Genomic DNA, 27,796 nt, shown 5'->3' on the forward strand with positions numbered 1-27,796 from the left:
TCTTAACGTCAGATTTAAAAATAAGTAATTCGGATCAGAACATGAACTTTTGAAATGTGGAGCTACAGAAGAATGTTGAATGTTTAATGCGTAAACAAATAAATAATGATGAGATGCTGAACGGAATTGGGAGAATAGAGACTTACAGTGAAACTACACTCGAGCAGTGTGATGGTTTATGGAATACAATGAGACGCATCAAGGAATCATCCACTGACGTAAGTATGGCTTTAGAAGGTGAGATATATTGGTCTATTTTAAGCAGGTTGTAATGGAAGTACGTCGCGGTTGTTGCGTAGAGATGAAGGGGCCTACACAAAACAGACTACTGTGGAGAGGAGCATCAAACACGTCCTCAAACTGACGACTATAACAAAGTATGGAAAACTTAGACGCTATTAACAGGAGATTAGCGTTAAACCTCTCGGCGAATACGAGTGTAAACTCGGATTAGGGAGGACATGGAAAGGCAATCGGCCATGTGCTTTTTAAAGCAAACATCTTGGTATTTTTCTTAAGCGACTGTGAAATTTCTTAATCTGAATGGCAAGACGGGAATTTGCACGCATGCTCCTGAATGTGACACCAATCTGTTAAACTGCAAACATTTCTCGGCCGGCTATTTCGATCTTCGCCAACCACCAACCGTTGCTGTTCGGAAGTGAAAACTTCTCTGATTCGTTCTCTGTCATATCATCCATATACTCTAACACCTTTCACACGTTCACTCTTTCTGGTCTAGAAGAGACCTGGGTTAGCCAGCACCATGTTAGTCGATGAGAATCGGGTGCCTGTAAATAACGGCTATGGGCTGGTCCTGTGTTCGCTGTGTTCGGCAAAGCCGTCTATACGAATCCTTATTGTCACGTATTGGACACAAGGCGAGACAGTGGATAGTGAGATTAGCTACACTGCCCAGCAGGTAGCACTAGGTACATCGTTCTCAAGAGTAGTAAATCGATAGATGTGAAACAAGTGTCGGGCATACTGAACCATGTCGTGCTTCGATATTAAATTGAAAGCGTGGTATAATCTGTTTGTCTGTTAGGTAAGTAACCACCCCGCATTCGTTCCCGACATAAGGGCAATGCTCATGAGCTCACGCCCAGTCGTTTTCCACCAGTAATTGCAGGGTGGTGACCCCAAGGAAAAGTTCTGCCAGTCATATGGGGCACGGACGCTATGAACATTTTCCAAAGTAGGATATCACTTTTGTGGCGGTGCGTGATTCTCTATTGTAGCAACTTACACGACCGAGAACAGGTCGCTCAGATCTGGTCGAAGACGGCCTTTGAACTTTATCTACTGTTTATGTCTACAGAATTCGTGGGTAAAGTTTTATTACCTTGCGGTAGTCATCGGCTTTTGTTTGCCTTCTTTGGCAAGAAACTGATTTTGCAAAATGTATGAGCAGTTATTCCGAGCTAGCAGCAGAGCCGTAGGGTCCTTTGAGCTATGTGTGTGATATTGTTTTAGGTTTGGGCTGACCTCGGTTTTATTTAAAGAGCTGGCCGGTTCCGTCTTGGCTAATTTACATTGCTAAAATTGTTTAATCTGCAGTTATTCATTTCTATCGGGATCTAGCCCTCTTGGTATTTCATCGATATTATTTGTGCTGGTTTTGTGGAATTTATTTAGCACCCAGGGTTAATGCAATTCCCATGTTACTACTCACTGTTTTAACTGAATTCATATAGGTTTCGTTGTTATATTTTATTTGTACGAGTACATTCTTTTGTAGCACTGGCCTGAGTTGTCGCAACATACAGTGCTACATTCTCTCTTGGCTGAAATTTGCATTCTACTTAACAACATAGTTCACCATTTTAATGAGACAACTTATTTATGACACTTCAAACAAAATCTCTCTGACTTACGTATGTGTTACATTTCGTAACGTTTTATAGTTGATCTTCGTCTCCTTTGATCTGCTGTGCCTACACATGTTAAATGATATATGAACTGAATATTTATGCATAATGCTTTTCTTTGGAAAATGCATTAACCGAAATTTTTTGTGCCTGTTTTAGCAGTGCTTGAAAATTTATTGTGCTTTATTGGAATTTTTTAGAGACAGAAGCTCTACTCGTGTCATGATATCAGACCTTAACAGAAAATTGTTCAAATTTCAGATACGAAATCTTTGTTGCAAAATTCACTTGATTTATCGAATTTCACGTATTACAAAAATTTATAGTAACTGATTGCTTAAGTCAATTAGTCTTATCTGGGAACTTTACCACCCTTAGCTATACATTTATTAACGTATTTCACGTACCCAAGGGAGTGTTCTAGAACTTTTACTGTTTATGATGTATGTCTAAAATACTCGCTCGATAACACCGGCAGCTTCAAATCTATATATATAACGCACAAAGGAATTAAAGACTCAGCTGGTAGGAGTCACTGTGGTGAAACCGATGAAGAAAGCTGAAAATTTGTGTTGGACCGGGATCCAATCAGGTCTACTGCTTACTAGGCACACAGTTTGACCACTAAGTAATCTGTGATTGCTCACCGATTTACGTGCAGTATATAAAAATGTTACATCTCCATACAATTCTAGTGAAGTACAATGATGACCTGAAGACAATTGACGCCATATGAAGCGATTGTCTTGAACGTCAACATAAAAAATAAAACAAGTTGCGGGTAAATAGACGTAAAGAGACATTGTTTTACGATTACATCATTACAGCGTCAGTAAACAAATACTACTGGTTTTGTGAGGGAGTGATGTAAATGCGCGTTGCACAAAAATATACGGTTTATTTGACAGATGACCCTGTGTTAAGTTAACTTGCTAACCGTGGACATTCAATTGCAGGTGCAGTGTCACTATTACATCTCTAAGCTCACAGCGTCAGACTGGGTGAAGAGCATTTAAAATCAGGCTGTTCTATATTGACTACTAGTACGGGGCTTTTCCGGGTAGGATAAATGAAAGAGATGAGACCCGATAAAGAGCGGTATATTTCGTCACGGGATCGTTTTGAGGGCATAGGAGCGAAAAAAATTTTGCCGGATCACAAATTTTAAACTAGAGCATCTACAGAGTATATTTTCAGGGATGCAAAATATTAGTCTCAGATATAGATTAGTGTTTAACGTCCGACCGACAGCGAGGTCATTAGGGACTGAGCACAATCTCGGCTTGTGTCAGGGAGTGGGAAGGAATCGGCCGTGCCCTTTCAAAGGAACCATCCCGGCATTAGCATGGAGTGATTTAGGGAAATCACGGAAAAATTAAATCTGGATTGCCGGACGTTGTTTCGAACCATCGTCCTCCCTAATGCGTGTCAGGTGTGCTAACCACTGCGCTTAGAGTTAGGAAGAAAACAAGACAGATTATTTCAGAGTAAATATGATGTAATATACTTTAAGTAAGGTAATATATGTGACACATTAAGTAATTAACTATTGACAAATTACAGCAGTCGTACACTGAAGAAAATGATTGTACTATAAAGTTTGCTGATATATTCGAAAGATGTGTTTCAACAAAATAACCTTCTCTTTAATAGGTCCTAAATAAAAAGTAGATAATATATAGTAGCAATATTAAGCAGGGCAGTGAAACAACTGTGATTATACAATGCAAAATTTCTTAAAACAGCGAGGGAAATTATAGTAAGTCAAATAAAGGAAATCTGGGCCGTGAATAAGAGGAGTAATTTAGAAAATGGACTGTATGGGATTATGAGTATTACCTGTAGTTAGAAGCGACGTGTAAGGAAATTGTGTCTGCTCATTCAGTACTAGGTTTGGGTTGATGGACATGTGTATGCTAATTTCCGTTATTTGAAGATAGTTCCTCTTCCTCTTTCACCTTGTACCTAAGTTCTTCTTTAAGCAGGTGGACTGCAAATGTGGAGTATCCTTTTCTACGATTTCCCCTTCCGTGGTTTTCCTTTATGTGGGTACATATTGGCCTGCCATACAGACCTATATAGAATTTTCCATAATGTAAATGCAGATGTAGATGTAGATAGGTGTAAGACACACCATAATTTCTGAAAATGGCAGCAGGTGTCAGCATGTGAGCAAGTTTGTAAAACTACCGTAGATTCCCGTACACTAAGTAAGGACTGTGGTATTTTTCCTGGTAGACTTGGGCAGCTAAGATACTAACCACATTACCTGTGCATTAGGTGTGTTGCATACCTATCAGGAATTGTCTCGATCGCTTTGATGACGTATGGGATCAGTTTCTTACTAAATTCCACTACAATCCGGAAGCACTGGTCTAAAAATTGGGTGAAGGTATATAAAGACGACATGACCTTCAGAACATTAGTATGCTCATAGTTCGTAATTGTGGGAATTGTACAATACTAGGACCAGCGAATACATAACACAAGCCGTACGAAACAATCCGGAACCATATATAACATAAAGTAGTGGTTACTCGTCTAGTTGATCAGCTTCGGAAGTGTAGACCCTAACCACAACCTATCAAACGTGTGGCTCAGGAAAGTTTACAGACCTCAGGAACAATTTTGAGGACCACTTCTGAAACAACTAATTGAACGTCGGTGTCCCCTATGTCTGCGACCTCACCCGATGATCAAACTAGCCTCTAGAACGCCCTGTCATCAGTTTCAAGGACCATCCTACATCAGTTTGTGACAGTTATTTAGAAGAAGTAATCGCTAGAACCTTTTGAGCTTCAAGAGACTTTTATCGTGATGAGAAACGTTCTATTGAGTACAAAAACAAACAATAATTTTATGTATATACATAGAGGAATCAAAGAAACTGGTACACCTGCCTAATCCGTGTAGGGCCCCGCGAGCACACAGAATTGCAGCAACACGACGTGGAATGCATTCGACAAATTTATGAAGTAATGCTGAACAGAATTGTCACGATGGATCCTGCAGGATTTGCACATAAATCCGGAAAAGTGCGAGAGGATGTAGATCTCTTCTGAACACCACGTTGCAAGGCATCCCAGACATGCCCAATAATCTTCACGTCTGGAGAGTTTGGCGGGCAGCGGAAGTGTTTAGACTCAGAAGATTGTTCCTGGAGTCACTCTCTAGCAATTCTGGACGTATGGGGTGTCGCATTGTCCTTCTGGAATTTTCCAAGTCCGTTGGAATGCACAATGGACATGAATGGATGCAGGGGATCAGACAGGATACTTACGTACGTGTCACCTGTCGGAGTCGTATCTAGATGTTTCAGAGGTCCCATATCACTCCAACTGCACACGCGCCACACCATTACTGAGCCTCCACCAGCTTGATCGGGAGAGAAACTACTTTTGATGTTGCGTTTGGGGGGGGGGGGGGAAATGGCTATGTAGGACCGCGTGAAATATCACTTAAGAACCAAATGGCGCAGGTAAGAGCGAGTAGCCAACTAATGAAATACTAAATGCATTTTAAGAACTCAATTTTAAATACAGGAAATTAGGAACCTAACCAGTTACGAATATTTGTAAATTAGTAGGATGTTAAAGCCTAATTTAGAAAAGAAAAAGAAAGAAAAACGTACACAAAAATCTGAGAATAAGAGAATTTACTATGGGGATGCACTGAAGTTCACGTTCAGGCTGAGGAATGAGCTTAAAAATTTCGTACGTAATATAGCTGATAGTTTTGTAAAAAATATTAATCAAACTTTAATTCATTGTTTCGGCTTGTATTCATTTATAAAAATTGGTTACATTAGTCATGGAAAACAAGAAAGAGAATAACAAAAATAATTCTCCTCACACAATACTCGTAAACCAGCAGACGTATTGCGAACGAAACCGGTCATAACACAATAAATGTGTGATAATACTGCTGAGGTGTTTTTAATTCATCATTAGTCTCAGAATACTGTCACTGTAGTGTCAGTTGGGAAAACACAACAGAAACACGAGCTGCTGTGTGAACAATAATTAATATCCTTCAGCTCTGCGAGAATGGACTGCTCACACTCAGCAGAGAATGTGCCAGACGGAACTCTTCGCCCTTGTCAGTAACATTCCTGATGGGGAAACAGCAGTTGCAAACTCGCAGTTTGAGGCGCAGATTATGGATTGGAACAATATACGTATTGCACTCGTTCCTCTATTCAGTAATGGACGAGGTTAATAAATTGCTGCTGTCAGTCATAGCCATGAATTCGAGCACCTGTACGTGAGCGGGCCGAAACACCCAGCCAGCCGTCCGCCGTGACTGACGTGTAGCATTAAGAGGGAGACAAGATAATATTTTGCGTACACAGAGTCCATCCCCGATTGCGCAGGAGATACTGGATGGCGTCCGTGGTCTGAAACTCCAAGGCGAAATTTCAGCAAACAAAGGAAGTTAAATTTTCAAGTGTTAATAGGGTACGTAAACATCTGCTGATGACTGTTGATTATATGAAGCCAGAATATTTGACAGGTAATTAAAGTAAGACAGATTGGGAAAGGATGGGGAACAAGCCGGCCGTCAGTTGTGCGGTAGCATGGGAATAGTGTGGCTCTGTGGCTACTGATAATGTTAATTATAACGTAAATGTTGTTACGGAGAAGTAATATTGTGTGAGCGACAACCTGTCTAAGCCTGAATAGCCACGTTTCCGAGCGCGGACCCTTGCGTCAGTGAGGTTCTGGAAGATACCGAAGTTGATGTAGAGCCATGTCGACTCCAGAATAAGATTCCAGGCGAACGACTAACAGAGGACGTGTTATGTGGGACTGGATGGCAGTAAATCAACATTAAATGGCGATGAGGACTCCGGACCTGTTGTGCTAGGCTCGCAGTAAATACACTGTTAAAGGGTCACTTTTTCGAAACCCCATAATTGCCTCCCATTGCGATGAAAAAGTTTGAAACATCGATCAAAGGTGTCCAGAACTTTCCTCTTTAATGGTGCAAAAGTGTGGAGCCCTGCAACGTAAACCGCGGCGACGTTTCACACAGCAAGGTTTCCCAACATACGAAAGTAAGGCCACAGCACAGAGGTACACGTGAGGTTTAAGATGGCTTCATGACGACGCACTGGACGTATCACCTCTTCTCTTGACGTATCCGCGATGAAGTCAGAACGGCTACGTCCAGCGCTGAAAACACGTTTCTTACGCGTGTCCGAGGAAAAAATTAAAGACCGCCAATCAGAACAGACACAAAGCGGCCTCAGGGGCTGGGATAATGGGAGTCAATGGATTCTCTCATTTCCTTGAGGCTTTGATTCCCACACGTTCTGGGATCGAAAACGACAGTTTTCATCGCAAGAACAGTGTTCTTCAAAACCTTCCTTCGGCACTGCTTACACTGCGCCGTACACCACAAGATGATTGAACCGTTCTCCAAGGACGTCATGGACTTACAATTCCATACATTGTGAGCGTAGTCTGTGATCTAGCAATCAGTGAATGACTCTATACGGGGGCATTATTAAAGTGTCCAAGAAAGGCTTATGAATGGTAGCCAAGGTGATGTCGAGCTGAGTGGGTCTTAGAGAGACCCGTTTGTGTTTTATTCACGCAGGTGTCAATTGTCGCACCACCATGTGATCTCGTGACAGCATTCCACAGACTCATTATACATCACTCGCTGCGTACAAGCTTGGTCCAGCTTCTGTGCTGCCGTCATAGGAGCGTTGTACAAAGTGCATCTAATAATAATAATGATGTTTTTCTGTTGCGAAAGCATTCTTCACTTCGTACCGTCGTGGTACTGGAGAATCCATCTCATACATGTTGTCATCACCGTCATAAGTGCCCACCTGGCCGCACTGATAGCATCAAAATATAACAGAAGGGTGTTCTTGGGATGAACGTGATTCTGTGATGTTTTGTGTTTGTTTTTGTACGTGCCTTGGGCTCACTCATTCAGGAAGCAGTGGTTATTAACCAGGATGTTCATTTCAGTGTTATGGGTGACAAGTGTAGCCATTTCATCTACGGCTATCTTTATTTCTACATGATTACTCTGCAACACACACTTAAGTACCTGACAGTGGTTCATCCAACCACTCCCACACCATTGGTCTACATTTCCGTTCTCGAAAATCCTGTGAGGAAAACGAGCACTTACATAATTCCATTCCAGATCTGATGTCTCTTCTTTTAATGCGATGATCATTGCCCCCTGTGTAGATGGGCATCAGCAAGATGCAATAGCATATAGAAGAGAAAGTCGGAAATTGAAATTTCATGTAAGTATTTCGTCACAACTGAACATGCCTTTCGTTTAAAGAATGCCACATCCACTCGCATACCACTTCCGTAACACTATCCTCCGATTTCGCGATAATACAAAACTGACTGCCCTTCTTTGAACTTTCCTCCGTCGTTCCTACGTGGCAAGGACCCCATTCCACAAAGGAGTACTCCAACAGAGGACGGAAGTGAGTAGCACTGCTCGTCGAATAAATACAGGTGTGGATTTTGGGAATTCTTGTGAATTTCGCTCTGGGAGGTAGTAGTTAACAGACCGACAGGTCACATCGGATGGCAAGCGAGGTCGGTTTACAACAACGAGAAGATGATGTAGATGAGTGTGAAATCTTATGGGACTTAACTGCTACGGTCATCAGTCCCTAAGCTTACACACTACTTAGCCTAAATTATCCTAAGGACAAACACACACACCCATGACCGAGGTAGGACTCGAACCTCCGCCGGGACCAGCCGCACAGTCCATGACTGCAGCGCGTCATACCGCACGGCTAATCCGGCGCGGCAACAACGAGAAGCCACGGACCGGTGAGCAATATATAAAAGTGTGAAGTAATCAGGGCACTGACGTACTGTGGGGAACTCATTCGTTGCAGTTATAACAGCGCCTAATGAGCTACGTGTAGGGGTTAAAGCATGCTGAGGAAAGCTGACGTTGTAGGTATTAAAGAGCACTCATCTTGTCCCGTCCAGAGGAATTACGTCACGGGCATAGGGAAAAGACGTACAAAAAAGGGAGCCCATAGGCTCAGTTCAGGCAGTTGTGTGCTATTCTGTCGGCATCTAGAACCGGAGCGAATGACGATTGTTTGTTGCAGGTCAACCATGAAGACCTTCTGGTGACGGATATCGGCGGCCAACCGGCTCGCTGAAACTACCTGCAAGCACATGTCGGAGCTGCGGCGGGGGGCGGCGCTCTTTGGAGCGACACCGGCGCGAGGAGCGAGAGGGCTGCTGGGGTCCGCCTTCAGAGTGGCGTCGTCAGCGGACTGCATGCTTTTCATTTCGAAAACAGGCTGCTAAACCATAATAATTACCCCAGATATCTAGGCGTCACCTTTGATAGAACCCTAACATTCAAGGAACACCTACGTAATACAGCCGCAAAACTTAAAACTCGAAATAATATCATACAGAAGCTATGTGGGACTACGTGGGGCTCTTCCGCGGCTGTACTGAGATCTTCGGCTCTGGGACTTGTCTACACGACAGCAGAATATGCCGCACCGGTATGGCTAAACAGTAAACACACAGGCTTGATCGGTGCTCAACTAAACTACACAATGAGGATGATATCAGGAACAATGAAGCCAACGCCTTTACACTGGCTACCTATACTGAGCAACATTCTCCCACCGGACCTGCGCAGAGAGAACGCTCTCTTACGCGAGTATGGAAAAGTGCTGAACAACGAGAAACTGCCAATCCATAAGGATGTTCCTGCCCTGCAGATGAACAGATTGTGCTCCAGACACCCCTCTTTAAAAAAGGCAAAAAATACGCATCCTCTCAACCCGGATTATGGCAACCTCTGGAAAACGCGGTGGAGAGAATCTGTGCCCCAAAACCTGCAGAATATGCCATGTATCAATGTCCAACCACCAGGATTCAACTTGCCAAGGAAAACTTGGACGACCTTCAATCGAATTCGGACAAATAACGGCAGATGTGCAGACAGGCTCCACAGGTGGGGTGAAATCACCTCCCCGAGATGTGACTGCGGTGCGGACCGGCAGACGATTCGTCACATCGTGGAAGATTGCCCTCTGAGACGTTTTGCAGGAGACCCCAATGAGTTTCTGACCGCGACTGAAAGTCCAATAGACTATATCACAAATCTGGATGTTTCTTTCTGAACTTTTGTTTGTTATATACACTATTTTAAATACTTTTATATCTACAACTATATGTTATACACTGTGACTACTCTTTATTTCTGTGTCTTATGATTTTTATGTCTTTTTTTATATGATGTGTTGCATGCCATAAGCTAAATAAATAAATAAAATAAATAAATAAATGCTGCCGTCTGCAGGGGCGGGGCCGGGCAGCGAACTCGCAGCTTCCAGGACGCGCTGAGCTGCCTCCGGCCATTGACCGAGCAGCCCTGGGTGGGCGGCCACGGCTGCTAAGGCTCACCACAACGGAGGCAGACGTCTGTATCCCTGCGGAGCTCTACATGGGGTCCACGAGTTGCGCTTGAGGAAGCAGGCAGCTGTGTTGTGAGCCACTGGCGCAGCCAACGCAAGCGGCGGCCACTTGGCCACGGTGCGAAGAGGAGCGATACGTCTGTATGGTTGGGCGGCCGCACGCCGACGCAGCAGATTCTGGCATTGGCATTGCTGCTGATCCAAACACGCATGCCGTGCGGCGCCACCACCGGCATCAGCGGCGGTGTACTTTCGATGCAAATCAGTCAGTGACACGCTTGCTGCCCTTTCTTTTCAAGCTTCCGCGTGAGTCATCCTTCCCTCCCAAGCCACGCCTCCCAGACGTTCTGACAAATTACAACACTTGGACGCAGGGGGTTGTAACAGTAGCTTAGGCTGTCTCCTTAAAACATTTGTCTCATCTTCCGCTGTGCCAGTAACGCACAGTTTTGATTCGCCTTTCCGACTAGATTATCTATGTGAGCATTCCAATTCCAGTTATTCACAACTGCACGATGAGAATACCGCGAAACACCCGTTCTTCCATGATGATAACAGCTGTGTTTACGCCACTTGACGCGTGGAGTACTTGGTCAAATTAATATGGTCACTTAAGAAAATTAGGAAGAAAATGGACATTTCTTTAAGTGAATGTGAAATCTGGTTTCGCAGGGCAGAGCGGATCAGGTTGTGGAAAGGGGCCAAGATTAGTTACAGTTAGTTACACAAGAACACACTTCTTTATCCCTCGAAAACCAATGCACAGTTTTCTCTTATTCACGGCCGAGGGCCCAAGTAACTTCTCAATAATAATGTTTAAATAGTTCCTTTTAAAAAACAAGGATTTAGATAAACGACTGAAGCCCTTACTACGGTAAAATTAAAATATCTTCTCGGCTAAAGGTCCTAATAATATTTCAGATTAGCAAAGAAATTCCGAAAGGCAAGCATTTACAAATTTCAGCTAACAGGCATATTAAAGAAAATTTAAATTAATTCCTCAGCTCAAAGCGCAATAATATTTCAACATAATAAAAGGGAACCTTTAAAGACAAGCATTTACACAGTACAACAGAAAACCATTTCAAGGAAACTTGAAATATCTAGACGGCTGAAGGCCCAAACAATTATTCAAAATTATTTCAAAAATGGTTCAAATGGCTCTGAGCACTATGGGACTTAACAGCTATGGTCATCAGTCCCCTAGAACTTAGAACTACTTAAACCTAACTAACCTAAGGACAGCACACAACACCCAGCCATCACGAGGCAGAGAAAATCTCTGACCCCGCCGGGAATCGAACCCGGGAACCCGGGCGTGGGAAGCGAGAACGCTGCCACACGACCACGAGATGCGGGCTCAAAATTATTTAAGAGAAACCTTAAGCATTTACACAGTTCGGCTAAAGGCCATTTTAAGATTTCAAGATAATTAAAGAGAAACCTTACAGACAGGAATTTACACATTACGGGCTGAAAGTTACAGTTTTTAAAACAAATGCGGCTGAAGGCCTAAATACAGAACAAAGAAGGATTTTAAATAAAACACGGCTGAATGCCTAATCTCATAATACCTCACTTAAGGTTCGGCTGAAGGTCATATACTAAACATGGAACACACAAAATTAACACACGGCTGAAGGCCTGGCACAGTACTTGCGACAAAAGAAAATTGCAATTACAAACAGCAGAACAGTGGTGCTCAGAAATGTTCCAAGGGTCGGCCTGGGGAGGAAACTCTAACATCAGCTTACTTGAGACAGGCAACCAAGCGTAACACTAAATAATCGGGTGGCGGCACGACCTAGGGACGGGAGAAGAACCAACCAACAACCCAATCAACTCCCTTCCACCCGACGCACGGGACGACAACCAAAAACATCAGCGACGACAAGGATCGCAGCAGGACTATGTCTTAATAATTGGCGTCTAAACACCACTCAAAAATATGAACAAACACCAAGGGGTGCCGAACTACACGCTGTGCCGGACAGCACCAACACGGCGAGGAAGCACGCACACACTTGTTGCTCTGCCCAACCGACCGACTGCCTACTCCAGTACGCAGACAGCATTCATAGGTGCTCAGTGAAAATCAGAGAAGCTACACACAGTTCCACGTAAACACTTGCACCAGGAACTCCGACAATCCAAACCAGTCACTGTGGAACAACAAGGAGAAAAGACAAGTCGACACACACATAAACGGTAGGCGACCAAGTACACGTCGTCTGATGAGACAACCGACCAGACGACCAACCACGGTCGTCCCCACTCAAGTTACGTGTGTCGGCACGAAGTCTCCTAGATACAAGGCCTACGCACAGCGGCTATATTGGCACGTGACGTCACAAACTGTTGGCCATCTTATCTTCAGTCGGCAGTCCTGTTGGCGTGTATGTTGTGTTGAAAGTGTGTGACACGTGAAAGTGACATATATTTCATACAGTATTCGCCTACAATTCTTCGAAGTACGGGATACAAGTGCTGCGTTCTCTTTTGCCAGGGAAATTATATATCTCAAAAAGGAATGAAAGTGCGCATGTTTCGATTTCTCAAATGTGTGAAGTTGAGAAATCGCTGGTTTGCAGCTATTCCCAGGCAGGAATTTGTGTCTACGCATCATTCAAGGGTAAGTAAATGACAAAAAATTTGTAGCGTGTTATTTGTTTCCACTGCACCACATTTGCCAAATTTTTTTTGAAGCAGTTATGTACCATGTACCAGTATCATTTGTTTCTTAATTCTGGACCATTGCTGCGAGGCTAATAAGAAGCTGGTTGTGAAATGTCTCTCACATTTGCAACTATTGTCACACAGAATAGTTATATTAATTAGTGTGACTCGAAAATGTTTAAAATTCCTTATCATTCCAACCAGATTATTGAGTTTCCAGTTCTTTTATCTGCAAGAGCTAGAGAATGATTTTGTTCAGTTTTACGTATACAGCTATTCGGAAATAATTTCAATTTCAGTAAACTACCTTAGAAAATTGCTTTAATGAATTCAGTGTTCGACAGATTAAGCTATATAGAAACCAGAATTTCGAGGTAAGTGCATTATGATTAAATTAACAACACTCTGTGACACGAATTTCAATCACGGATGTAGGAGAAACAATATTTACATGTTTAAGGTTCTAAAGTGCTGGAGAAATAGAGAAACAAAATATTTTTCGGGTTTTTTGATTTATTAAACATTATGTCAGGCGGTGCTTCATTTCGTCGAATGTTCTAAGTTCCGTGTAGGATCAGCAAATTTTGAAGTGGAGAGGAAAATTTACGAAAATAACCAGGGAAACAAATTCTGAAATTCTGTAGGAGCTCCAGCTGCTTTATTTAAAACCGAAAACGTCTTCTTGTTGTTGCATATTGCCGATTTTTTACTGCAAGAACGCATAGCTCCTGAAGTAAAAGACAGAATTTAAAATTAATGATTGTATTCAAGCATAGAAACGCGTATTTATGGCAAATCGTCAAAATGATTTTACATCTTGAAATAACATAGGGCAGTTTTGTTCATTTACTTTACGCGATGATATAAGTTTCCATGCTTTCATTACAATGACATTTAGGAGAGGAAAGCACGGGTATCTCTGTGCGATCTCAGCTCTAAAACTCGTAAAGTTCATATAGCTGCAGAGTGTTTAACAGCAGCATTCCGATACAGACCCGGCCATCAGTATGTGACGTCACAAGTGCGCGCAGGCCTGTAGTGTAAGTGGTGTTGGTCGGCAACGGTCGGGTGAGTCATGGCTGTCCGGAGCTCACTGCAGCTCCAACCCGACTCAGCTCGATGTCCGTCCGGGACACGGAGACACGGCGACCCGGGCACACTGGCTCGGACCCAACCATGCAGAGGTAACCCTTGCCCATTGGCCACCCGAGACCTCTGCACAAGGAAGGGACCGACCCACGTCCGGCAACACGACCAACTGATGAGGCCCAGAAACGTTCAAAATACCAAATACACGTCTCCCGATGAGACGACCGACTGAACAACCAACCAACAGTCGTTCCCGGTCCAGTGTCCTTCCGTCGGACGGTGCATGTGTGACGCAAGATCCCTGCCGGTACTGGCTGTCCACACCTCACTGGCGCTGCGTCCCGACTCAACTCCAGACACACGACGACCCGGAAATACTAGCGGCCACTCCAGAGTTAGTACGACAGTGCACTCATCAATAAGCGCTGCTGTTGCCACTCACGGGCAAGTAAACCAGCTGCCTAGTGACACCAGTAAATCGAATTAAAAAGAAATAAGATAAAAAAAACTGACAGCACCACAAAAACAAGATGACGAGCAAGAAACGGCATTCAGAATGAGATTTTCACTCTGCAGCGGAGTGTGCGCTGATATGAAACTTCCTGGCAGATTAAAACTGTGTGCCCGACCGAGACTCGAACTCGGGACCTTTGCCTTTCGCGGGCTTCGGTAGCTCAGATGGTAGAGCACTTGCCCGCGAAAGGCAAAGGTCCCGATTTCGAGTCTCGGTCGGCCACACAGTTTTAATCTGCCAGGAAGCTTCATATCAGCGCACACTCTGCTGCAGAGTGAAAATCTCATTCTGGAAACATCCCCCAGGCTGTGGCTAAGCCATGTCTCCGCAATATCCTTTCTTTCAGGAGTGCTAATTCTGCAAGGTTCGCAGGAGAGCTTGTGTAAAGTTTGGAAGGTAGGAGACGAGGTACAGGCAGAAGTAAAGTTGTGAGTACCGGTCGTGAGTTGTGCTTCGGTAGCTCAGTTGGTAGAGCACTTGCCCTCGAAAGGCAAAGGTCCCGATTTCGAGTCTCGGTCGGGCACACAGTTTTAATCTGCCAGGAAGTTTCAAGAAACGGCATTGCCGCGTCTGTTGAATACTGTTACGTCAAATACGCCTGGACTAAAAGAAACACGTATGTGAGATAAAACTACTTGTGTGAGATAAAACTAATAGCACAGCAAATGGATTTAATCCGCCTTTATGATTTTTATTAACTTATCAAAATTTAAATTTTTATACGAATTTATCTTCCTGTCTACTCCACATCTACATAAAACAATAAAAATAAGATGACTAGCTACTTTCAACTTTACTCATCCCATTTCAATTGCGTTCTTACAATCCAGTTCTAGATAGAAATGGGTTTTTGCAGAAAAAGTTTTAAGCTTTAATAAATTATATAAAAACCGCTTTTTTCATTCCTGATTATATCAGGCTTTACTAAGATTTTATTAATTCTTAGTCAAACTCACTTTGCAGCCATCACAGCCTCTACCCTACTCGATATGCTTTCTACGCATCGCAGTTTCATATCTTTCAAATGCAGATTGAGATTACAATGTAATATAACCATTTTATTGAAATTTGTTTTATCCACCGACCGTTGTATACGCTACGTAATAAGTCCCGAGCTGCTACAGAATAATGCACTGTATAACTATCACGCTGACATCAATTTGTCCGTCGCAAGCCCAAGGGAAGATCTGTAAGCAATATTACATGATAGTCCTCCAAGAATGTTCGATATTTATCACTATTTAAAGTTCTGCCGATGAAAAATGGATCAGTAAGTTTATCGCCCATTACGCCACACTATTCACATTCCAGGGACGATGAACCACTCGTAACCGGTGTGGGGTTTGCTTATTCCAGTAATCGTAATCCACGTTGCATCAGTTAACTGTACCGTGGGTTATGATATATACAGGGTGTTACAAAAAGGTACGGCCACACTTTCAGGAAACTTTCCTCACACACAAATAAAGAAAAGATGTTATGTGGACATGTGTCCGTAAACGCTTAATTTCCATGTCAGAGTTCATTTCAGTTTCGTCAGTATGTTCTTCCACCTACGCTCAATGGAGCACGGTATCATGATTTCATACGGGATACTCTAACTGTGCTGCTAGAACATTTGCCTTTACAAGTACGACACAACATGTGGTTCATGCACTATGGAGCTCCTGCACATTTCAGTCCAAGTGTTCGTACGCTTCTCAACAACAGATTCGGTGACCGATGGATTGGTAGAGGCGGACCAATTCCATGGCCTCCACGCTCTCCTGACCTCAACCCTCTTGACTTTCATTTATGGGGGCATTTGAAAGCTCTTGTCTACGCAACCCCGGTACCAAATGTAGAGATTCTTTGTGCTCGTGTTGTGGACGGCTGTGATACAATACGCCATTCTCCAGGGCTGCCTCAGCGCATCAGGGATTCCATGCGGCGGAGGGTGGATGCATGTATCCTCGCTAACGGATGACGTTTTGAACAGTTCCTGTAACAAAGTGTTTGAAGTCACGCTGGTACGTTCTGTTGCTGTGTGTTTCCATTCCGTGATTAATGTGATTTGAAGAGAAGTAATAAAATGAGCTCTAACATGGAAAGTAAGCGTTTTCGGACACATGTCCACGTAACATATTTTCTTTCCTTGTGTGTGAGGAATGATTCGTGAAAGTTTGACCGTACCTTTCTGTAACATCCTATGATTTCAAAGTAGCCCGCCTCTGCCACCTTCTTTGCGTAGGGCTGGGTGGTGGGGTCAACAATGGTACCGTCGGACAGCATTTTTGAAAAGATTAAACACTTATTCTTCCGTTTTCCAGTCCCATGCGTAGTTTTTAGTTATTTCGTTACTGAGAACACAAAATTCATCCCGTACAGTAGCTCCATTTCGCATCTCCGCTCATAGTTATTTCCAAATGTTTTTTATCTCGTGACTGACTACTTGTAAATCATTAACGCTATGGTAAATCTCATCAAACTGTTGCGTTTCGTAAGTACACAGCTTTACATTTAGGTTATGTTAGTGTTTAACGTCCCGTCGACAACGAGGTCATTAGAGACGGAGCGCAAGCTCGGGTTAGGGAACGATTGGGAAGGAAATCGGCCGTGCCCTTTCAAAGGAACCATCCCGGCATTTGCCTGAAACGTTTTAGGGAAATCACGGAAAACCTAAATCAGGATGGCTGGAGACGGGATGCTTTACATTTGGCTACACTAACAGCTCGTAGCCACACTTTGACTCGGCCTGATACTTCGGCGAGAGATGATTGGTTACCACTGCAAGATTTTATAACATTTAGTTGAGTCATACATAACTGCATCATCTGTGAAAGACCTGAGATAACGACTAACGTTGTTTTCTGAGTAACTAGCGTGTGGCTTAAATGACAGCGGCCCTCTTACACGATGCATTACTTTTCTCTCTGTTGATAACCCTAAATGCAGAAGAGTGGGATGCATCCCGACCGTCATGAAGTTTTACGGTCGCCAACTAATCGTGCTGGCGGTCCTATTCGATGTAAAACTTGCTAAATTTTTTATTTCTTAATGGCTCATGTCCTTTATGGAGCTGTCAATAAAACAGTAATATAATACTTTAGCTGGAGGAAATGATCAAAAGTTACGAACCTACAAGTTACTTAATTAGTGCTTACAACAAGTGGCTTTATTACATAATCTAAATTTCTAAAATTCTCTGGGGGCAGCAATCTGGAGCGCTATTGCCAGTTCCAATCCCAAAGACACAGGGCTACACTGACTCGTGCAGATACCCGAAACACATCTATTAAGGCAGCACATAACTCGTTCACTAATTTACTACGAAATTTAGCTGCTATCAATAGAGAAATTCTCTGTTGCTGTATACTAAATATTTATCTAATTACTAGCATTTCAAGCGTTTTCGTGTATATCTAAGACCTTATGATAAGCGCAAAAATAAGTTTGAATGTTAATAAAATCTACTTATGTATCCCAAAACCCGTTTCACAGTGTATGTAGAGTGTTTGGTAAGTACGTAAGCCATAAAAAAGAAAGAACGAGATAGGCATACTGTATTTGAAGAGTTATGGACGAAAATATACTAGGAATAACGTTTTGCCTAACTTAGTCAGGTAACGTTCTGAAATTTCCCATAAACAGTAGTTAGTTAAATGCGGGAGATTTTTACGATGTTTGGTAGTGTGTACTGAATCCGAAGTTTTTAAAACAGTTTTTAATATCCACAGTCACAGAAGGGGCTTCTGGAAAGTGAAATTTCAATTTTATGTCAAATGCTACATTATCAATGAACATGTTTATGGATTTGTTTTAGAGTTGCAGTTATTCCTGAGGCTGTAAGTGACAGAAAGCTTCTTTTGCTAAACTTAAAAATCGTTATAATGTTGATCCTGTTCTAAGTCTTTAGGAAACACTATCGCTTCCAAATTCAATATGAAATTTGAAGGTGAAAGTAAGGAAACTTTATTCACTAATTGTACTGAAACACATACTAGTTACACAGTGTCACTTATGACGGCAGTGTTCTTTCAGTTTCTTAATTTTGCGGCGAAATGCACGAGATTTAGAAGTACAATGAAAAACCTGCACCACGAAGGTGTTATCCGAATGGGACGGAGACCAGCTGAGGTGATGTACACGTACAGACAAATAAACTATTAGTATTTCAGAGATTTTGGATGCTCTAGTCAAGACAAAGAGGTTGTAAGTAGGCTGTTTATGTTTTCTTTATGTAAGTGGGCTGTTTATATTTTCTTATTGGCAACGTTACGTAGCGCTCTGTATGAAAATCACCGGCTGTCCTGTGTGCAGCCTGTGGCTAGTTTGCATTGTTGTCTGCCATTGTAGTGTTGGGCAGCGGCAGGTGGATGTGAACAGCGCGTAGCGTTGCACAGTTGAAGGTGAGCCGCCAGCAGTGGTGGATGTGGGAAATGAGATGGCGGATTTTTGAGTACAGAATGGATATTATGAACTGCTATGTATATTATGCTTTTTCAACACTATTAAGGTAAATACATTGTTTGTTCTCTACAAAAATGTTTCATTTGCTAACTATGCCTATCAGTAGTTAGAGCCTTTAGTAGTTTGAATCTTTTATTTAGCTGGCAGTAGTGGCGCTCGCTGTATTGCAGTAGTTCCAGTAACGAAGATTTTTGTGAGGTAAGTGATTTATGAAAGGTATAGGTTAATGTTAGTCAGGGCCATTCTTTTGTAGGAATTTTTTAAAGTCAGATTGCGTTGTGCTAAATAATATTGTGTGTTAGTTTAAGCACAGTCTTGTATAAATTGTTCTAAGGGGACGTTTCATAAGGTTTACAAATTGGCTTCGTGAACAATGCGTTGGTACAGCTCTAGTCCTTTTGCAAGCAGTTATTCCGGTTGGTATTGATTAAAGGGGTTTTTGTATTTCATTCTTAGGGATATCGTGCCAAATTCTGTCCAACCAGCGCGTTGTATCATGAAATTCCCGAGTTGTTAGAGGGCACTGCCCATTAAACTCCAAACATTCTCAACTGGGGAGATATCCGCCAAACTAGCTGGCAGAGCTAAAGTTTGTTTAACCCGAAGAGAAGTAGTGGAAACGCCGTGGGCGTGCGGGCACTGCCTCGCTGAAATGTAAGCTCAAGATGGCCTCCCAAGGAGGGATACAAAACGGTCGTAGAATAACGCCGATGCACCACTGTGCTGAAAGGGTACCGCGGATGACAGTCAAATAGGTCCTGCTATGAGAGGGAATGTCACTCCAGACGTGACTGTCTGGCCGAATGACGGGCAAATGTCAGGTTGGTACCCCCCGCAGTCCGAGGCGACTCCAGATACTCTTCGGCCAGGAACCCCATTCACTGGAGTGGAAATGCCTTCAGTGATGAGTTCCAGTTCGAACTGAGACACGACGACCAGCAGATACGTGGCTGGAGACGCCACAGACAGCAGTGGAATATCAAACTGAGTATCGCCCGCTATAAGAGCCAGCAACCAGGAGTGACGGGGTAGGTTCAAATGGTTCAAATGGCTCTGAGCACCATGCGACTTAACTTCTGAGCCGCCTAGAACTTAGAACTACTTAAACCTAACTAACCTAAGGACATCACACACATCCATGCCCGAGGCAGGATTCGAACCTGCGACCGTAGCAGTCCCGCGGTTCCGCACTGAGCGCCTAGAACCGCGAGACCACCGCGACAGGCTGACGGGGTAGGCTGCCATTTCTTTTAACTGCAGAACAGGGAATCGGCAATCATAAAGCGGTTACGGCATCTATGATTTCAGCCGTAAATAGAAATATTAAAAAAGGTAGGAAGATTTTTCTGTTTAGCAAAAGTGACAAAAAGCAGAATACAGAGTACTTGACGGATCAACACAAAAGTTTTGTCTCAAGTACAGATAGTGTTGAGGATCAGTGGAAAAAGTTCAAAACCATCGTACAATATGCGTTAGATGAGTATGTGCCAAGGAAGATCGTAAGAGATGGAAAAGAGACACCGTGGTACAACAACCGAGTTAGATAACTGCTGCGGAAGCAAAGGGAACTTCACAGCAAACATAAACATAACCAAAGCCTTGCAGGCAAACAAAAACTACGCGAAGCGAAATGTAGTGTGAGGAGGGCTTTGCGAGAGGCGTTCAACGAATTCGAAAGTACAGTTCTATGTACTGACTTGGCAGAAAATCCTAAGAAATTTTGGTCTTATGTCAAAGCAGTAGGTGGATTAAAAGAAAATGTCCAGATACTCTGTGACGAAAATGGTACTGAAACAGAGGATGACAGACTAAAGGCCGAAATACTAAATGTCTTCTTCCAAAGCTGTATCACAGAGGAAGACTGCACTGTAGTTCCTTCTCTAGATCGTCGTACAGATGACAAAATGGTAGATATAGAAATAGACGACAGAGGGATAGAGAAACAATTAAAATCGCTCAAAAGAGGAAAGGCCGCTGGACCTGATGGGATACCAGTTCAATTTTACACAGAGTACGAGAAGGAACGTGCCCCCCTTCTTGCAGCGTTGTACCGTAGGTCTCTAGAAGAGCGTAGCGTTCCAAAGGATTGGAAAAGGGCACAGGTCATCCCCGTTTTCAAGAAGGGACGTCGAACAGATGTGCAGAACCATATCCCTATATCTCTAAGGTCGATCAGGTGTAGAATTTTGGAACACGTATTATGTTCGAGTATAATGACTTTTCTGGAGACTAGAAATCTACTCTGTAGGAATCCGAAAAAGACAGTCGTGTGAAACCCAGCTCGCGCTATTCGTCCACGAGACTCAGAGGGCCATAGTCACGGGCTCACAGGTAGATCCCGTGCTTCTTGACTTACGCAAGACGTTCGATACAGTTCCCCACAGTCGTTTAGTGAACAAAGTAAGAGCATATGGACTATCAGGCCAATTGTGTTATTGGATTGAAGAGTTCCTAGATAACAGAACGCAGCATGTCATTCTCAATGGAGAGAAGTGTTCCGAAGTGAGAGTTATTTCAGGTGTGCCGCAGGGGAGTGTCATAGGACCGTTGCTATTCGCAATATACATAAATTACCTTATGGATGACATCGGAAGTTCACTGAGGCTTTTTGCAGGTGATGCTGTGGTGTATCGAGAGGTTGTAACAATGTACTTAAATACAGTAGGATCTGCAGCGAATTGACGCATGGTGCAGGGAATGGCTATTGAATCTCAATGTAGACAAATGTAATGTGCTGCGAATACATAGAAAGATAGATCCCTTATCATTTAGCTACAAAATAGCAGGTCAGCAACTGGAAGCAGTTAATTCCATAAATTATCTGGGAGTAGGCATTAGGAGTGATTTAAAATGGAATGATCATATAAAGTTGATCGTTGGTAAAGCAGATGCCAGACTGAGATTAATCGGAAGACTCCTAAGGAAATGCAATCCGAAAACAAAGGAAGTAGGTTACGGTACGCTTGTTCGCCCACTGCTTGACTACTGCTCGGCAGTGTGAGATCCATACCCGATAGGGTTGATAGAAGAGAGAGAAAAACTCCAGTGGAAGACTTTGCAGGAGAGACGCTCAGTAGCTCGGTACGGGCTTTTGTTAAAGTTTCAAGAACATACCTTCACCGAAGAGTCAAGCAGTATGTTGCCCCCTCCTACGTATATCTCGCGAAGAGGCCATGAGGATAAAATCAGAGAGATTAGAGTCCACACAGAAGCAAACCGACAATCCTTCTTTCCACGAACAATACGAGACTGGAATAGAAGGGAGAACCGATAGAGGTACTCAAAGTACCCTCCGCCACACACCGTCACGTGGCTTGCGGAGTGTGGATGTAGATGTAGAAGACGTATTTGGTTATCACTCTCTGTACCCGTACAGCACAGCCGAACGTCGATGATATTATACGCCCTGTTTTGTTCTCCTTTATGTCAAGTCATTCTGGGACTAAATTACAGGGAGAAAACCCCCGCGGGGACACGGCGAGACATTCTACGTCATGTCTTCGTGCTTGCTAACTCCTAACTTGGCAAACGAGGTCAAAGGACCTCTCTTTCTCTTGAATAAATAATTCCAATGCCTCGGAAATTGTGATCGTTCTTTCTCTACATTTGCACATCACATCTACCAACTTCCGTTCTATTACGTTACTTCTTTCGTGGTGCTTCATTTTCTTTTCCTTATCTTACAAAGTAGATGCTCTTTTTGTACATGTCGCGTGGCATAAATTGTTTCTGTTTATCCGATGGAAGCATTAACACGGATATTCTCAAAAATATAAAATGTATCTTCCACCAGGTGATTAATTAATTAATCTTCAGATAGTTTTACTGTTACTTTACAGGACATTCAGTGAGGCAAGTGTTGAGTACGGCAGGAGAATTCGCGCACAGAATAAACGTTTGAGAACTTTCGTATTTTATAGCTGTTCCAGCATTTGGAACAGCGATGCAGACCAGTGTGGAATGGCTGCCAGATTAGTGTAAACGCGCGAATTCGATTCAGTGCACCTGAAAGTAAATCCGTACAAAGAGCGCCAGGGGAAAATCCAGGAGCCGCCCTCTCTCTCTCTCTCTCTCTCTCTCTCTCTCTCTCTCTCCCTCTCATCTCTCTCTCTCTCCCTCGGTGAGCGCCGAGTCGGCTGATCAAAAGACAAGTCCAACGTATTACCGCTCCCCCTGTTTTATTCATGCCGCACATGGCGGTCAAAGCTACAATTCCGCCTGCGGAGATATTTCCGCGTGAGGGACAACGCTCTGGGGACGGCCCTTTTGTTTGGCGACGTGTGGCGTCTCAGGCAGCGGCGCGCGTTTGCCGACAGGCGTCTCTGTCACCGAGGGACGCCCCCCCCCCCCCCCCTGACTACCGATTTTTAATCCGGGCCCTTCAAATATTCAGCGTCGCGAGCTGTTGCAACCGCAGCGGGCGGCTATTAAAAAATTCCTGGCCGACCACGGGATACCTCTCACCTGGTAACTTCCGCCTCCGCCGCTAGGAGGCGGGCAGGTCGCTCGGCCGTCCTCGTCGCAGCCGGTTGTTTGTGAGCGACTTGTCGCCGGATATTGCGAAGGAGGAGAAGAAGGGGTGGGCTGGAGGAGAAGGAGGGGAGGGATCCACGAGCTCGGTGGCGGGGAATCCCCTGAGGGGCCGGCCGCAATATCTCGACCCCGTGCGCGCCTGCAGGTGGCACTGTTTACCGGGCGCTCTGCCCGCCCTCCGCAGACCGGGTCGGCCTTTTCGTTTTTACCTGCACTGTATTACAGCCGACAGCGCCCGTGACTTTTATTGCGTTGCCTTGTCTGCGCAATTTCCCGCACAGTGATAGTTTACGAGAAACCTGGGAAGTGCCAGACCTCGTATGCTGCCTTACGGACTCCGCAGCTCACATTATTCCTGATGGTAATCATCGTGACTTTCGGACATACGACACTACACCAACTTCAGCGGGCAGAGATACATCAAGAATATCCAATCCGATATCTATCAAATTTTGTTGAGATGTTAGTTGCATTACGGGTGTTGAATTATTTATCTTCCATTCATAACTGAGCTGATGTCCTTCATCAAGAGCGGCACTGACACTTAATGGCACGAACACACACTTGTTTCCGAACGCCTTCTCTGTCCCTGCATCAGATGTCTAGGGAACAACAGACCTCCCGGTCTATAAAACGCATAACTCATTCGCAACTTTTGTCACTCCACAATCTACAAACAGTACCTCTCCCTAACCTATTTCGCAACCGTCTGTTAATCAGCTCAGTTTATAACTTTCCCCAAACCTTAAAATGAACCTCGTCCTTCTCCAAAGCTACTGACCCAGCTCAGTCCTGTGCTTTCTAGGCAGATACTGGAGTGTCGTCATCTCTGAGCAATTTGGCGTTCATCCGGAACATAGCACCGTCCGTTAATCTCCGTATCTTGTGGGACACGTTTGTAGGGCGAGACATAGAGAACACAGTACAACAGCGGTCTTTCTTGAAATCGCGAAATGACAACTTAATATACAAACTGTTCCAGTCAGATATTCCGGGACACATGATCAGGGTTAACCAACTCGATTTTGGCAGAAAGGAAGAGCTCTGTTACGTACGGCAAACATGCCAGTATGGTCAGAAATACTGAGGCTGGAGTCCCATAGGGATCTGTTCTGGTTCACATACCTTACACGCTCTATGTCAACCATGTGCCAAAATGGATAGATGGAGAAACTCGTCCATACGCAGACGACACGTCGCCGTATAAACACAGCAACGACTTATCTCCATAGCCCGAAAGCTCCAATCTCAAAGATAACACCCTATGATGTAACATCTGGAAAGAGAAGGTCAACCGAGAAAAGAGTGTCGCAGTTGTCTTTATGAAGAGGAGAATCCCCCTTGAGAGACAAACTCTGTTGATGGTGGACTCTTAACGGAACGTCTCGGGGAAGTATCTGGGCGTGTATATCAACAGGATCCTGATGTTTACTTCACCCTCTAAAACAAGTTCCAGTCATTCTAAAGCAAAGTCATTCGCATCATCGCAGATGGCGACCAATACACACCAAACACACATATTAGCGACCTATCAGGTGAACCATCCATCTTCACTTACGTGAAGAAGAAAACAGAAAACTTTTAAGAGGAGGTTACCACACCGTCTCACCATCTCGTTCATCAGTTAGGTACACATTACTCCAACACTTCAGATAAGAGATTTACATCTACACCCAACAGACAGTTTAGCCTATAAGATTGCTGACAACAATCATTTACATACTCAGTCATTGAACTGCATAAACACCAGCATTTTTTCTTGAATCATTAAAGCCATCATGAAAGTTGCACGGTCTTAGCCCTGCGGTGCTTCCAAATGGAGAAACGCAAACGCCGAGATATTATTATTGTGGAATTACCGTAAACCACCTTCAATGTCATCTTCAGTAATTGCTTTTCTCCCTTGAAACACATACCGTGCCAGACGGAGGCTTGTACAAAAGTATTATCTTTGCCAGTACATCCCACACACGCCGGCCGAAGTGGCCGTGCGGTTAAAGGCGCTGCAGTCTGGAACCGCAAGACCGCTACGGTCGCAGGTTCGAATCCTGCCTCGGGCATGGATGTTTGTGATGTCCTTAGGTTAGTTAGGTTTAACTAGTTCTAAGTTCTAGGGGACTAATGACCTCAGAAGTTGAGTCCCATAGTGCTCAGAGCCATTTGAACCACCCCACACACGCTCTACGATGACACTTTAGGGGTCAGGGCTGGCCAGTCAAATATTTCTCAGCGTTTGTGGTGTTCTACATTACTCTGGTTGGAACACATTTCCACTTTGATCATGAAGCGTACAGTAAGCCTTAGTAAGTCTACAGGCTTCCATCACCTCTGTCACTGACGGAAAAATTTTCTGGGTTTTCAGTCCACGACGTATTCCTTTTCAAACTTCGTGTTGCACAATCGACGTTTTTACCCCTGTTTTGTGACTACCTCTTCTTGGGTGGACGGAGTGTTGAGCTATCTAGGGTGATACGCTGTCATAAAACTGACCCAACCTCAAAATAGCAACCAGTACAGCTGGGAGGAAATGCATGGTGGGCTGGACTAACTCACACGCAGGTTCCCTTATGTTACGGCATAAAGTCGAAGCGCCGGCACGCCAGTCGGGTATGATAGAGCAGAGAGGGCTGTGAGAAGAGGGCAGCCAATCGCACGCTGACCGACCCCTCTCCACGACGGCAAGGCGACAGCAGTGGCCTCTACGCGAAGAGGACGTGAGCGCCGCGCCCAACTGGTCGCGGTCAGTTCAGGAGTAGCATCAAGAATAGTGACTTGTATAGCTGCGACCCAGGGTACTTTATACTGCAGAACGTGGCTTATTTTGCATATCGCCCTTTTCTTGCGACACATCTGTGTGCTGAACAAAGCATTGTAATATTTAGCATTTGTAATGAAACTCATTAATAGTATTTGTTTGAATGTTGTTAGCGATCTTAGAAAGCATGTTTCCTAGAAACCCCACACTTGACGACTACGCTGCATTTAACACATTATAGAAGGTGAAGCGAAATTCTCACAATAGGGCTTCGCAGCACAACTGCTCACATGCGAGCGATAGAAAAATGTCTCTCACAAAATTTCGTCCGGCGAGTACAACCCGCAGAAAAAGGACGTTAAAGAGTGGCAATCTGGCAACACTGTAACCACATGTGCAATAACTTCCTCTGTCGATTCAAGTTGTATGCACTGTAATGCTGGTGCAGTGGATAGTGTTTTGCGTTAGTATGCACGAGGTCGAGGGTTCGATGCTGGGTTCAAGCATATGTTTTTTATTTGGCAAATGTAGTCCAGGTGGTACGGTATCTGGCATCTTAATCGTCAACAGCGATTGCAGCCGGTCCTCTGGGAAACATTTTCACTTACATACTACAATCGTAGAAATTGAAGATTAGTCAACTTTGAAAGAAGCCCTTTCCACATCGGGGGCTCGAATTTATTCGCACCACTTCATCTACCAGACGCGAAACCTATTTTCTTTGTACCTTCAAAAAATGGTTCAAATGGCTCTCAGCACTATGGGACTTAATTTCTGTGGTCATCAGTCCCCTAGAACTTAGTACTACTTAAACCCAACTAACCTAAAGACATCACACACATCCATGCCCGAGGCAGGATTCGAACCTGCGACCTTAGCAGTCCCGTGGTTCCGGACTGCGCGCCTAGAACCACTAGACCACCGCGGCCGGCTTTGTACCTTCCTCTAATGTTCACATAGATTAGTATCAGCTTTATTCTTACCTCATTCAGCTCCATTACATTTCTTTATGGCCTTACATTGTCAGTAGGAATAGCAACAGGCTTTGAAAATAATGTCCACACTCGATTACTATTTCTATGTGTTATCACCATGTTCCCATTAATTGTTTCAACTGTCTATTTCTTATTTGTCTAACCACATATCTGTTGTGTTCAGCCTTACAAAATGTTGTAAATTTAGGATACATCTGACATAAGAAAGGATATATATTACAGTATGAAAAGCCGAATGAAATTAGCAAATAAAAAAATGCGCCCCACGCTAGGGTTGAACCCTCGACCCCCTGCATGCTAACCCAAAACTCTATCGACTGCACCAACTGCACAACCCTTTATGTGGTTACAGTGTTGCCAGATTGCCACTATTTAAAGTTCTTTTTCTGCCAGATGTACTCTCTTGAGAAATTTTGTGACAGACTTTTCTTTATCGCTGGCTTGTGAAGAATCGCTCTGCGAAGCCCGAGT

Source organism: Schistocerca cancellata, chromosome 7 (assembly GCF_023864275.1).
Source record: "Schistocerca cancellata isolate TAMUIC-IGC-003103 chromosome 7, iqSchCanc2.1, whole genome shotgun sequence".
Classification (NCBI taxonomy): Eukaryota; Metazoa; Arthropoda; class Insecta; order Orthoptera; family Acrididae; genus Schistocerca; species Schistocerca cancellata.